This window comes from Rhinolophus sinicus, chromosome 14, assembly GCF_057876585.1.
Source record: "Rhinolophus sinicus isolate RSI-liver-muscle chromosome 14, RSI-T2T, whole genome shotgun sequence".
NCBI classification, from domain to species: Eukaryota; Metazoa; Chordata; class Mammalia; order Chiroptera; family Rhinolophidae; genus Rhinolophus; species Rhinolophus sinicus.
In genome coordinates this window covers 71298305-71310963 of record NC_142514.1, presented here as the reverse complement: position 1 = coordinate 71310963, position 12659 = coordinate 71298305, and the positions used below count along the sequence as shown (strand labels likewise).

General features: G+C 43.5%; 1 long non-coding RNA gene across 1 annotated transcript; it reads right to left on the bottom strand.

Moving 5' to 3' along the window:
* Positions 1–8256: 8256 nt before the first annotated feature.
* Positions 8257–10502, bottom strand: LOC148755722 (uncharacterized). Its single transcript, XR_016018665.1, has 3 exons — positions 10014–10502; positions 9628–9797; positions 8257–8625 (listed from the first exon to the last, which is right to left on the bottom strand). It is a non-coding gene; the product is annotated as an uncharacterized LOC148755722 (long non-coding RNA).
* Positions 10503–12659: the final 2157 nt, after the last annotated feature.

Sequence of the window (12659 nt, the reverse complement as noted above, 5' to 3'; positions counted from 1 at the left end):
GGTCAGCAAACCTTTGAAATGGTTCAGTTCTCCCAGTGCAGAAATAACTGTAACTGAGAAAAAAAAATTCCAGGAAACATTTTTATTGGTGCTGACTATTAGTTTAAACTATCAATCTGAATTGAATAACAAGACTACCTGTGATTTGCCAACTAATTAGATGAATATAATAGCGTGTGTGTGTATGTGTGTGTGTGTGTGTTGGGAGGGGGATTGTCTAGGAATAATTTGGCCCCTAAGATCTACACCCTGTATATGAATTACTCTCCCATTTTAGGTGGCTAACTAAACATGTGCTTTGCTTAACAAAGAGTCAAAGGAGGGCAAAGAAAAGATGAGACTATCAATTTGCATGTTGGTTACCGATTTATAATTTATAAGGTATTTTCACATTATCTCACTGAATCTCCTTATTTTCCTATGCCACATTTAAGATAGGAGCACCTAGGGTGAACACCCTCAACTCCGGGCCTTGGCCTCCCCAATGAATCTGCACCTATACCTTCCTGGCCTCCTTCCTCTCATCCCTCTCACAAGTGTCCCTGGAATGCAACATGCCCCTCCCCCTGCCCAAGGCTAATTCCACCTCCTCTCCTTCCTTGGGACCCCATCAATCATCCATCAGGAACTTTAGCATCTTTCTTTCAACTGGCTCTTTCCCACGTATTAACATGGTCAAATCTCTCCTATCTTCAGGGAAATGAAGAACTGCTGGCCCCAGGCTCCTTCTAGCTACTGTCTCTGTCACTCTTTCCCTGCACAGTCAAGTTACTTGAAAGACCAGCTGCAGTCTTCATCTCTCACTCTTCAGCTTTCTGCTCTCTGGTTTCTGCCTCCCATTAAAACTCTTCTCTCAGAGGTCACTTATCAAACCCAATGGACCGCGTTTCGTCTTGATCCTTGTGCCTTTTCTTTAGCCATTTGGTCGTGAGGACCAATTCCTCCTTCTTGAAATATCCCCTTTCTGTGACTTCCAAGGCACCCCTCTTTGCAGACTTTTCCCCGTTATCTCTAGCTCATCCTGCTCTGGCTTCTTCACTGGGTTCTTTTCCTTCACCTGCCTTTTAAAAAATGATCATTATTGGAGGATAACATACATACAGAAAAGCATACAAATCAGATGTTCACAGGGTGATAATTTTCACAAACTGAACACACCCAAGTAACTAGCACTCAAATCAAAAGAGAAACTATTTCCAGCACCCCCAGAAACTCCCTTCCAGCCACCATACCCCGCCAAAAAGTAGCCATCATCCTGACTTTGACGCTTGTGCTTGAACTTTAGGTAAATGGGGACTACAAATGCTTTGTGTGGGGCTACTTTTGCTCAGCACTCTGGCTGGGAGAATTTTTGTTCATGCTCATCGCTATATGAGCTTTGACCTAGAGAATCCACCACAATTCGTTTATCCATTCTGCGATGGACATGATGGTGAGTTTTAGGTTTTGCTATTAGAAGGTGTGGTGTGATACAACACTCATGTGCCTGCTTTTAAAGAACTCCCTAGATTTCCATCCTAGACCTCTCTCTCTGCATAGTCTCCCAGAGCAGCTTTGGGGTGCTTGAGGAGCAGATGGGCAAAGATTGCTTAGCCATGAAAGCAGTGTCCTCCTCTCACTAAGCAAGAATGAAGCTTGTGGAAATGTTTCAGGGGAATATTTTTTCAAATAGTACTATTTTCACAAACTAAAATTCAATGCCTGCCCATTAACCCAACAATAACAACCTGAAGTCCAAAAATCTTACAGGAAAGAAATTAGTGCTAGCTGATGGGCAAGACTCTCATAAGAGAGATTAAATTAGTAAAATATAACTTATTTCTCAGTATATGGGACCAGTGAGACCATAACACCACTGAACGCTGAAGTTCTATTAGTTTGGTTGCTAATTTCTACTCCACAATAATTAGTGAGGAGGCCTGGACCTCTTTTAACACAATGTAAATGTTGCTATCAATGTAAAGTAGAAAACGGTCATGCCTTCTTGCTGCAGTGACTGGTCAGGTCAAAGCAACAGACAATAATTCTAAACCACAAGACTCACGAATGGGACCAAGTCAAGTAAGAGTCAAGATTGGTTAAAAGATGAAATTGAGCTGTAGCTACATTAGGTAAAAGCCAAGTTCTAGGATTACACTCATATCAAGTTGGTAAAGGAATTTTTTTTTACGTCTTTTGATATTACTTTAGTTAATTCAGAAAGTATTCTTATTTTGGTATAATCATTCTCAGGAAAAAAATTGTAAATTTAAATCTAGTAACATAGTTTGTGATCCATATTAATAGATATTAATTTTATATTATCCTGAGGAGGTAGGAAAAAAATGCACTAACCAAATTCTTGTGATTTCTAATTCTTTCTCCCCCAAAGATGTTTTTAAATATGGGACTTTTAGAGATTATTTTTCTGGAGAAATTCCCACTTTGTGCCAAATGGTATTGACAAAATTCATCATTTTTCTCTGATGACCAACTATGTGGTATTGCTTCTACTTTTAAAAACAAAGGAGAAATGTGTTTACAGTTTCACTTTGAGGCTGTTTAGAAAGAATTCTTGTAACATTTAGTGAATGGTAAATAAATTTTAAACAAATGGTTCAAAACCGGAAACAAATATAAATACCCAACTTGATTCATTGGCCACCACTGTATTTGAAGGATTAGCTCATACAATTTTTAATGTTTTGATAAATTATGAAAGTGCTTCAGTTCCAGCTAATATGCACAATGAGTGATGTGTTTAGAACCTGCCACACATCATTCTACATGTTATGCCTTCATACTGCTTAGCATGTTTTAACAAATTGTCAACCTTTTCCTAATACATACAGGAATTGACAATATTGACTATTTTGAAGTTCTTTTACTTTCTTAAAAGATACGATGGTATAGCGCTTCTCCTTTAAACTTCACTGCAACTCTTTCTCCTTATATTAATATTGCAATCATGTACCTACCCAGGCACTTTATTCAGAGACATTCCAATAGGCTGCAAATAATTTGTTTTGCCTTATGTCAGTTAGTCCAGGTCATATCCTCTCCTCGATTAATATAACTCACATTAGTCAGGACTTTTGGTTGCAATTAATAGACCAAACTTGAGCTAAGTCAGGCAAAAGGAGATTTTATTGGAAGGATTGGGGTGTCTTACAGCTAAATTGCCTGAAAGAAAATCAGGGAGCAGCTGTGTCCCAAGGACAGCTGGAAACAGGGACACAGCTGCAGCTGGGACTTATGCTGTCTGCCTTGGCCTCTCTCTGTGCATTCTCTTCATTCTCTCTTACTGTAGATCAGATTTCTCCCCCTGGTGGGGTACATAGCCTCAGGGCCTTGACTATCCTGTATGGCATGTTTCTGCAAATTAGAAAAAGCGCTCCTCTGGGTAGAGGCAGTCTCCCAGTTGCATAGTTTGGTGAGCAGAAGGTACCTTTGTGAATTTTTCTTGGATGCAGCTCTGTTACACCAGGGCCCAAAATGTGGTCAGCAAAAGCCAGTGAGATTTCAGCCCAAATTCCACTTTTTACATGGGCACCTTTGCATGGAGTACAAAATGAATCAAGTGCCCCAGCATGGCTCCTAATTTCTCATAGCTTCTGAACTTCTGTAATGACGAACTCATGCCTCTCACAGGTCCATGGTCAAAAATTCTGTGAATAGGCACTGACTGGCCTAGCTAAGGTCACGTAACCACACATGACCAATCAGCTATGCCCAGAGTGCAGGGATTTACAGCATTGACACGTCTACTCTAGACCTTCCTTTGGCCTTGGGGTCACCCTCAGAGAAGAGCAAGTCTTTGTGAGCCAGGTAGAGAAACCGCTAGTAGCATCTACCCAGCCTTGAATTTTTTTTCTATATAATAGTTTGTAACTTTCATAAATGGATTTTTATTCATTTATTGCAGTATTCCCTCATCAAATATTATTGCATAAACTGAGGAAATATTTATGGTACTCATGATGAGCGAAGAAGTTTCAGGTTTTAATTGCCCAGTGATTTAGTTTTGAATTGGGTAGGAATAAACTCAAATTTAGAAATCAAAATATTTTTCCTTTATCTTACAGTTATGATGTCTCAAAGTTGTCTTTATGCTTATAACATAGATTCATCATGCTTCCTACCTCACCTCTAATCCCTGTCTTCAAACAAATATATATTTAAAGATGTGTTTGGGAGATGTTCTATTTTCCTCCGCTTGTTTCAAGTAAACTGATGGCTATTTATAGGTATTAATTCATTATCAAATTTATCTCCACTGCAAAATTACAGTTATTCTAACTCATTTAACTTGTACATTTTCCAGAACTTTCTTCCAAATGGAAAATTTTTTTAAGTTATAAATTATTTTTTTATTACTAAATTTTTGTTGGCATAATAACTGGTACAAGAAACAAAATGTCACTTTCTTATTAGCTGCATTTCAATCCTCAGAAATAGGAATGACAAAATACGAAAAACTTCACCATTGATCCTGACTTCTTTTACTTCTGATGATAAATATGGGTTGATATGATTCATCACTGAACTTCACAACTCTCAATCCATGTGTATGGTTCTAGCCTGAAACCACTGCATTCTCAACATTTACATCAATTCCAGATTTATCTCTATTAATTAGAGTTACTGGTGATAACAATGAAAGTGACATATGCAGTTATCAGCACCATTCTTGACTAACTAGGCATATTCTCAGAAATACTTGCGATAACTGAGAACAGAGGCTTTTATTTTGACATTGTTTTTAAATGCAAATCAAAATAACAATAACATGCCATTGAACACCCATTAGGATGACTATTATAAAACAAAACAAAACAAAAAACAAGAAAATAACAAGTACTGGTGAGGATGTGGAGAAATTGGAACCCTTGGGCACTACAGATGGGAATGTGAAGTAATACAGCTGTTTTGAAAAACATTATTGTAGTTCCTTAAAAAATTAAATATAGAATTAGCATTTGATCCAGCAACTCCATTTTGGGGTATATACCTCAAAAAATTGAAAGTAGAGACTTGAACAGATATCTGTGCACACGTGTTCATAGCAGCATTATTGACAATAGTGAAAAGATGGAAACAGCCCAAATGATTATAGATCAATGAATGATCAACAAAATTTGGTATATATACATACAATGAAATACTATTTGGCCTTGAGAAGAAAAAAATTCTGACACATGCTACCACATGAATGAATCTTGAAGATTATGCTAAGTGAACTAAGCCAGATACAAAAGGACAAATATCATATTTAATTTATGTGGGTAGCTAGAGTAGTTACATTCATAGAGACAGAAAATAGAATGGTATTTGCCAGGGTCAGATGAGGGGGGAATGAGGAGGTATTGTTTTAATGGGTATACAGTTTCAGTTTTGCAAGATGAAAAATTTCTGGAGATGGACAGTGGTGATGGCTGGACAACAATGTGAATGTACTTAACACGATTGAACTCTGCCGTGAAAAATGGTTAAAATGGTAAATTTTATGTTATGCATTTTTTTTATCACAATAAAAAGAGTAAGTGTCAACATCAACAGACACTTATTCAGGCAAGAACATCAGCTGGATGGGAATAATGATATTGGAGTCATATCAATACATTATAACAAAATGCTTATAGTTTAAGTTTTTCTTTTGTAACTCAACAAAAAATGGATTCTTTTAACACTATGACAGAACACAATTTATATATCTGATATCTGCTGACTACAACTTTTTTCCCTTTAGGAATTAGGAAGGAGGTATATTTCTTCACCAGCTGTCGCTCCCCCACAGTGACCCCCCACACACTCCAAGTTCATTGTCCTTTGGGAATCTGCTTAATCACGCCCAGGGTTTAATCTATATGGTGACCATTCCCATATCTGTGTCTCTATCCTGGAACTGCCGGCTGAATATCTCCATTCAGATGTTGTCATAGGGACCTCAAAGTCCATATATCAAATGCAAGCCTGTCTTCTCTCCCACGTCATCCTACTCCCGAGGGTACCCCTCTGGCACTCCCCTCAGTTAAGAGCACCACCATCTCACTATCCAGTGAACCAAGCCCTAAACCCCAATCATCTGGCTGCCTTCTTCCTCGTCTTCACCACTGGCTTCCAGTAAGCTGCTCTGTCTCCTTCCTCCTGTCACCCCAATTCCTCCCCTATTACTGCCTTTGCTGAGGCTCTCTGCTTCCCCCATCCACCCCACCCTGCTGCCAGAGTGAACTCACTACTCCAGGCAGCCGTTGGACCAAAATCTGCCATAGCCTCTTGCATGGTAAAACCCATACACTTCAGCATGCAACAAGATCTGAATGATTCTGCGCAGGGCTTGCTTCTCTTGGGGGGAGCCCTGCACCTGTGGGCCACTTAGAGATCTCTTTGGAGGTGCTCAGGAAATCTCAATCGAGTCAATAATTATCATCAGTTCTTGAGTCGGGTCCCTATGTCCCCTTCTAGCCTCTTTTTTCATCACTTCTCCATCCATACCCTCCACGCCAGCCATGATTCACTTCTTGTGGTTTCTCTGGGCAGGATCAGCTCTTCCTGCCTCCTTGTTTCTGCATAGGATGTAAATGACTGGAACCTAGCTTTGTCATGTGTGACCCTGAGCAAAGGACTTACTCCCATGAGGCTTCAGTCTCCTCATCTATTAAATAAAGTGAATATGTACCTCACAAAATTGTAGTGAGGATAAAATGAGATAACACGTGCAAAAATTGTTTATAAACCATCAATGTACCATAAAACATCATTTTGTAATCCATCAAAGCCTATCTTTAATACCACCACCTGCAAGAAGCCTTTTCCTCCTTCTCTTGGACAGCCCATAGGCCCTCATGGCTTCCATCACATCCCCCTTTAATTTGTCCAAGTTCGTGTTTTATGCCTACAGCCAGATCACAAACCCCGGGAAGTCAGCATCCATTCCTACTCTGTGGCTCTCCTTCCACGCTCTGTAGGTCTCAAGTGTCTAGAGTCCTTCAAAGAGAAGCAACTTCTGTTTTGAGGAGACAGAGACTAAAAGTTCCCAGTGGTGAAATAACAGGGAGTTTGGGATGCCCCTCAGGATCATGGATCCCTCTCCAGAGGAGACATACATCCATCAACTCCACACTGTGAGCTGCAATGACAGGAGCTGGCTCACCGGTTGCCTCTCCTCAAGCCCGGCCAGTTTCAGACATGGCTGGTCAGTCATGGGCGCTGTCCTGCTGGGCCTAGAGGGTTCCAGTGACTTTTACAGCACAGATCCAGGTAGCCATGACTTATAGATCAATTTTAGCACAAGAGATAAAAAATAAAATAAAAATTACCATCCACTAAGCTCAGAGATGCCACCAAATAGCTGATCTAAAGTGACTACAGAGCAAGCCAAAGGGCTGGAAAAAAAAAAAAAAAATGATGGGGGGTGGTGGGGAGGGAGAAATCACCTCAGATCTGGCAAGTGGGTTGATTGGGTTTACAGGCACAGTCAAACCCTGGATTACTCGGGGCAGGTTATTATGGAGGACAAAGCCCAGCCTATAATTATGCAAAGAGATTTTGTCCCAAATTCTAAGGTCACAGATTCCCAAAGGCTTCCCCTTCTAGAATCCCCTCTTTCACGGAGGCAGGAGCCTGAGGGTCTTGGTTTCCCATTAAATGCCCCCACCTAAGTTTGCTTAGTGCCCAGCCACTTGTGTCTGTAGGTTTCTCTTTCCCTCCCTAAAAAGGAGCCAGCCAAGTGTAGGCCTGCTTTCCTTGACAAAGGGTTTATGTATAATTAAAAGGGATTATGCTTTGAAGGGGGAAATTAGCCTTTAATCACCCAGCGAAAGACACAGCAGGCTGAGTGGGAGGTGCTCTGGGCAGCATTTACGTCCATTGCTGCCCATCAGCCTCGGCCATAGAGGGAGGGCTCCGACTGAGTTACCTGCCGGTCTTCTGTGGTCACCATCATGGGCTTTGCAAGACAGATCCAGCTTTTGCTCTGGAAGAACTGGACTCTGCGGAAAAGGCAAAAGGTAACAGGTGCAGTCTGTGGTCTCAAAGTGAGGTGTGGAGCGAATAAACAGGTGGAAAGAGTGGGAGAGGATGGGGACAGGGAGGGTGAGCAATCAATGGTCTGGTTGCCACTTAGCACTGAAGCAGCGGTTAACTGCCTGGCTGCTCCACGAGCCTCTCACAGGTAGACACGCTTCTCTGTCCTGAGATGGACGCTTTCCACCCGCAGCCCAGCATGGCCACATTCAAGTCTGCTTTTGCCCGCCCATCCCTCCCTGGTGTGTAAACCTGCCAGTCCAGTCCTCCCAACCTTGAGCCTCCATGCTGTATAGTGGAAAAAACCTAAGCCCTGAAGAACAGGCTCAACAGAAAACAATGCTCTCCGCGGGCTTCCCAGCCCAGTGATACCGTATTTCCCTGGTTCTATGAGGCACGCTGGGTTTTCACGTTGTCACATTTCTGAAATTGGGATGCTGCTCAGTCATGTGACAGTTTCACAGGACACATTTGTCTCTTCCGCAGAGTGTGAAAAGTAATGGTGGATCTTACAAACTTGATGGTGTCTTAGATCCAATGAGATACAACACCTTATCAACCATCACAGGCATTCACTGAGCCCTTTCACTGGGCAGACGCGGGGCTGGGCTGCATCAGGTCCTAAAAGAATAAGACACAGGTTCCACCCTGGACTCGCTTCTAGTCTGGCTGGCAAAACTTGAAGTATGTTTTTAGACCAAAAGCAATAAAAGTAGCAGAAACCAAATATCCCCTGAGAAGCACAGGCAAGAGCCCCAGGAGATCAGAGCACCCAGAGGTAACATGTAAATGGCAACGCTTCTAAATTGTTTCTGGAAAGGGGTAAAGAGTGAATAAATAACTGTAAGAAAATATGTGCTTTGCTACAGGCTTCCACCGTCATGCAAATGCCAAATAACTAAAAAAATGACTAAAGGAGCTAAAAGAGGAAAGGGAAAGGGGGTGAAGAGTGGGCAGGGCTGAGCTTAGAAAGACAGGAGCCAGACAGGAAGGGAGAGCTTGGAAGGAGGACAGGGAGAAGATCTTCTGTGGGGTAGAAGAGAACAGATTTATTCCAAGCCTCAATTCAGGATGGATTTATGTAGGCAGATCAGGTTTTTCCTCGGTTTTGGAAGGAAAGTGAGAGAAGAAAGGGGGCCAATTGGTGGGACACCTGAAGACCTATGATTGAGCATCTCAGTCAGAGAATTTAATATAAAATAATGTTCGCTATGTACAAAGCTGGTAACTGAGAGGATAAAAGAGTACTGCAAGGTGTCAGGGAGGTAACAACGGCAGGACACAGCTACCAGCCCTATATCCGAGAGAACCAAAGGAAGAAAGCGGAATTGTTAAGACTTGGAAACCCAGAGGAGAGGTCGGTGGGGCTGAGACTTGGACCCGTGAGGAAAGGGTAGAATGAGGCTGCTGCTGGGGTCTCTGAACCCAGTCTCAGGTCCAGATCCATGAAGAGGGAACCCTGGCTGGCTGGAGGGTTTGGACTGAGGGACAACTGCTTAACAACTAGCACAAAAGGGAGCAAGAAACACAATCCAACCAGGTGCACAGATGGTCCTTTCCTGTGTGTGGCTTGGATAGGATTTAGGGAGACAGGAGGGGGAAGCCAAGTTAGAACCTGCTCACCTGTGGGAAACACCACTGTTCTCAGGCTGCTTTCCTTTGTCAAAGCTGATGTGATTTTTCAAATTGGTGTTAAAGTTATTTGTTGTCCCCAGGAGCCAAGTGCTAACAGTAGTCAGAGACTCAATCCCTTGCTTCTAGGAGCTTCTCTTTTAGAATGAATACAGGCAAAACTGAAACAAAACTCGTTATTAAATTCATTCATTTGTTCCTGTAGTCAACAAATACTTAATAATCGCCAGACACTGTGCCAGGTGCTGGGTACGCAATGGCAAACAGACAATCAAGGTCCCTGACTGCATGGCAGTGTACAGAATGCCGAGGAAAAGCCAATATTGCAACATTTCCCCCCCTCCCCTTTTCCATAAGAAATTACGATTCTCACTTACTCTCAATGTGCTCTTTGTGGCCATCAGAAAATATACCTGAGGACTGTGGCTGCTGGCCTGAAATGATTCCATTCCTGTGGCAAGCATATTGCTGTTACAGAGAATAACCCTCTTTTTAAAGACAAGATTTGGCTCAGAGCCCCTCACAGTCTCTGCTGCCTTCCCCTGGCATTAGTGGGTGTCTCCTCTTCAGAGGTTCTGTCTTCTCTACCCCTCGAGCACATTACCAGTCCCTCTGTGGTGAGAGGGGGCCGTCCAGGCTGAGGACCGTGGCTGGGGGAATCTCCCAGGATGCACCAAGTCTGGGCTGACATTCCTTTGATGCCATCATGATGGCCTGGAAATTGAGATCTCTTGTCTGGGGTGTCTCCAGCCCACTTCCCCACTGCTACCACATTCCAGGAATTTCCAGGATGTCTGGGGAAAGATGAAGGCATCCTCCACAAGCCCTCAGTAGCTCTGAGAGGGGTCTGTGGCTCTTTCACTAAGGTTTTGGTGCTTCTGGGAGCTTCTGCCTGCACAAAATGGTGACTCTAAGGAAAACAGTACAACACACTCAGCCCAAAGCTCATCTCCTAGGTTTATAATTTCTCAAACTTCCATGATTTGGGGTGTTTACTATTATGAGTAAGAGCAAAAATAGATACCAAATTCCCCCATCCCTCCTCTTCCCATTCCCTAAAGGCACAAGATGAAAGTCTTTACATGTTCTGCCCTCCCTTTTCTTTCTTCCTCCGTTAACATTTATCAAGTATTACTAAGTACCTGGCACTGTTCTGTCAATCTTATTTAACCCTCACCTCAATTCCGTGAGAGAGATACCACTATTGTCCCAATGGGAACTGATGAGTCATTGAGGCTTCAGAGAAGGTTAGTGACTGGCAGATATGGCTGTCACCCCATGCTGCCCCCATGTATCGAGCCCAGTCTAATAGGCTGGCCATCTAATTTTTCATCCATACCAAGGCATTATGAAAGTGAAAGGGGGCACTATACAATCGCACCAGGACAACAAATGTAAACTAACTCGGGACAGAGCAAACTGGGCTATATAGTTACCCCATACGTCCCAGGTGAGTTAGACACAGCCCCTGCCTTCATGGATTTTGGAGCCAGGAACAATTACTGAACAGAATAACATGTGCAACACTGGAAAGGAAGGAAGCCCGGGGTGGGAGGCGAGGATGAGCTCTGGGAGTTCAGAGCAGACCCCGGGGGTTGGAGCAGCTGAGAGATGACTTCTCAAGGACCTCATCCCTAGAACATGCATTCCAATGACAAGAGCTCTCTGCCCTGCTTGGGACAAATACACATCCACCCGTATTTGTGATGGGCCAGCAGACACTGGTAAGGAGAGTTTATAAAGACCGTTAAGTGTGTCTCTTGCCCCTGACAGCTCACCATCTAGGGCCCCTTGGTGTCATCCTTTGGTCCCAGCTTCCATGTCAGGGCAGGATATTTGGGGGAGGCCCGAGGACTCATGAGAGTAGGGGGCTTTTTATTTCCAGGAGCCCAGACCTGGGCACTGGGTACAGCTGCAGGCTTTGGTTCCTGGCCCAGCATTAGGCGAGAGAACCTGGCAGGTGCAGGGAGGCTGGGCAGTTAGCTCAAGTGTAGTCAGGTCCTGAGTCATTCTCATCCAGGTTCAGAATCCTGTCTGAGCTCTGGGTGCAGAAGGGAGACTCACACAGCTCATTTCAAGCCTTGCTACCCACTTTTAAATTGAAAACAGAGTAGAAGAAAAAAAAAAATCTAACTGGCTAAGATTTAAAACAACAAGCACAACTCTGCCCTTCCCTGCGACCCCTCCTCCCCCATGTAGGTTGAGTGGTAGAGAGGGGGAGGGGAAGCAAAAAAGACAGAGAACAAGGAAATACCAGTTTGGGGGGAAAAAATTCCACCGACCCCTTCTGAGTTTGGCTGGGCTTAATTAAAGTTACAGACATGTTTAAAGGGGAAGGGTGGGGGTAGTCAGAGCTGCTCTGAAAACATGTTTTTAATTACGTTGTGGAATTTCTCCCTAGGGTATGCCCTGCACAGTGGAGCATCAAGGACAGAGATGTCACTCTGGGGTGTGGGCGCTGAGCACGATTCTGGGGGAGGGAGAAGAGGTGATTGCGAGGACCTGCCAGGCAGGAAAAGAATTGCCGGTGGTCTTTGTGCAGGGAGTGAGTGTGAAATGCAGCTCCTCCAAAACAAATGCTCACGGTGTTAGAACAATAACACTGACCTCTCAACAAATGTTTTTTGAAGATAACCAACCACTACCTATGCTGGTGGTTCTCAGCCCCAGCTGCACATTGGAATTACCATAGAAGTGCTAGAAAACAAAACAAAAAACAAAAAGTGATGTCCCACGACCAGAGGTGCAGGTGTAACTGATGGGGGGGGGGGGCATGGCCTAACCTCCCCACATGATTCCAGCACAAAGCCACTTGAGACCTAGGTAAGTGAAGGGGATCACGTCAGGGGCAAGGTTGCAGGCAGAAAACAGCAGCCCGAACTCAGAGATACAGTGAAGAGGAGCACCTTGCAAAGCTGCACTTGTTCTAGAGCCGGGCAAAGAGTAAAGGAGAAAAGGAGAATTCTGACTCCACGCCCCCACAGATGGGAGGACTTTAAATCACAATGCCTTGCAAAGACCAG